The sequence below is a fragment of the Mus pahari genome, chromosome 17 (assembly GCF_900095145.1).
Source record: "Mus pahari chromosome 17, PAHARI_EIJ_v1.1, whole genome shotgun sequence".
Taxonomy (NCBI): Eukaryota; Metazoa; Chordata; class Mammalia; order Rodentia; family Muridae; genus Mus; species Mus pahari.
In genome coordinates, this window is record NC_034606.1 from 36,916,177 (window position 1) to 36,918,349 (window position 2,173).

The 2,173-nt window shown below is 45.2% G+C and overlaps 1 pseudogene; it reads left to right on the forward strand.

Annotated features, from left to right (window-relative positions):
- The window catches only part of LOC110334506, a 6,120-nt pseudogene extending 4,175 nt beyond the window's left edge, over positions 1 to 1,945 (forward strand).
- Positions 1,946 to 2,173: the final 228 nt, after the last annotated feature.

Sequence of the window (2,173 nt, forward strand, 5' to 3'; positions counted from 1 at the left end):
GATTTCCTTATATTAAACCATCCCTGCATCCCTGGGATGAAGCCTACTTGGTCATGATGAATGATCATTTTGATGTGTTCTTGGATTCGGTTTGCGTCTTCCTCCCTTTTTTAAGCAAAATTTTTATGTAGCCTGGGCTAGCCTAAGAAGGACTTCATAGCCCTCCTTCCTCCAGTTCACTGAGTACTGGGATTACAGGCTTACCCCCATCCAGATTCCATATATTGATAAGAGGTTGGAGTAAAATATTAAAGTTCAAACTCCCTTCTAACCCGCTGACCAGAGGTAGAGGAGAAAGAAGGCTAATAAGGAAAGAGAGTTGTGTTTAGAAGTAGTTCCTCAGGGTGGTTCCACACTGTTGGCAGGATCCTAGCAGTTCCGTTCAATAACAAACACCAATTATTAATCAGTGATGGAGTCAAGATCCAGCAGAAGGAACAAGGTTCCACTGAATTGGCATGAGTCAGTGGAAGTGGCCAGAATCAGCCAGAATACCACAAGAAGTTTCTTTTGCGTATTTCTCTCTATGAAATGATAACCAATGAGGACTAGTGATGGGGAGCAAAGTGTCGCAGGGAGGCAATGCAAGAGCATTCTCTCTCTGTGTTTGTGGGGTTCTATTTATATTCCTTCTAAACATCATGTGCCCTTTCAAGTGTCTGTTTTCAGCACAACATCACATGTCCTCTCACAAGACAACTTTCAGGAAAACATCAAGAGACACAACTGAGTTGTTAAGAAACCAGAAATTTACACTTCACCACACTTGAAACATTGACCATCTAGGTCTGTGGATCTGTGTCCTATTCATGACCTAAAGAACAGTGCTGTGTTGGTGATTACAAGGAGACTAGAAGACTAAGTGATAGATCTAGTGATAAGTGGGTAGACCCTAAACTTTTTGAGATGTATATGTATGCGTGATCATTGCTAACTTACTACATGGCTCTTCTTTTTATTATTATTATTTTTTTTTTACTATTTTTATTAATTACTTTATTTAATTCTATTTCAAATGTTTCCCCTTTCCTGGTCTCTCCTCTGCAAACCTCCCACCCCATCCCCCCTTCCATTTGACACAAAGAGGGTGCTCCCCTACCCACCCACTCCCATCTCACCCCTCTAACATCCTCCTTCTCTGGGGCAACAAGCATCCACAGGACCAAGTGTCTCCCTCCCATCCATTTACCTGCCCCTCTGAACTTCTCTCATGTCTCTTCCCATACCTGATTCCCCCCCCCCACACACACACACAATTTCCCTCCCCTTGTCCTCTTCCATCCAGGACCCTCCCTCCTTCTGCCTCCCATGATTATTTTGTTTCCCCTTCTAAGTGGGATTGAAGCACCCATAAGCCTTCCTTCCTGTTGCATAGATCTCCTTATCAATAATAATGAAACAAGTCGTGGCTCCCATGCAGGTTCAGAGGAAAAGGAGCCGTAAAACTTAGAATTCAGTAGGAGCTGGTCCCACTGGGTCGGGAAGCCACACCTGTCCCCCTAAAGTGGAGCGGCTGTCATGCCTTTTCCTGAAGGCCGAGGGGAGCCAGTCTGCCTCTGGGAACTCGATTGCCAAGTACCTGGCCCAGATCATTGTGATGGGTATGCAGGTGGTGGGCAGAGCCTTTGCCAGGGCCCTGAGGCAGGAGTTTGCAGCAAGCCAGGCAGCCGCTGATGCCCGAGGGCGGGCTGGGCACCAATCTGCAGCTGCATCCAATCTCTCTGGCCTCAGCCTCCAGGAAGCCCAGCAGATTCTCAACATCTCCAAGCTGAGCCCTGAGGAGGTCCAGAAGAATTATGAACACCTATTTAAAGTGAATGATAAGTCCGTGGGTGGCTCTTTCTACCTGCAGTCAAAGGTAGTCCGTGCAAAGGAACGCCTAGATGAGGAACTCCGAATACAAGCCCAGAAAGACAGAGAGAAAGGGCAGAAGCCCAAAACGTGATTACTGGGCTCTCCACCCCAGCCATTGCCTCATAATTTATAGCCTAGTAAGAAATGTCTCTTGCGTATTTCTCCATTGCAAAAAAAAAAAAAAAAAAAAAAAAAGAATTCAGTATTATATTTGTACAATGGAAGGCAAAAACCATAGAGAAAAGGAAAAACAAACCTGTAGTAATCTTTATTCCTTTTAATTTACAGCAACACCAAGGCAAGAGCCTGCATGGCCTTC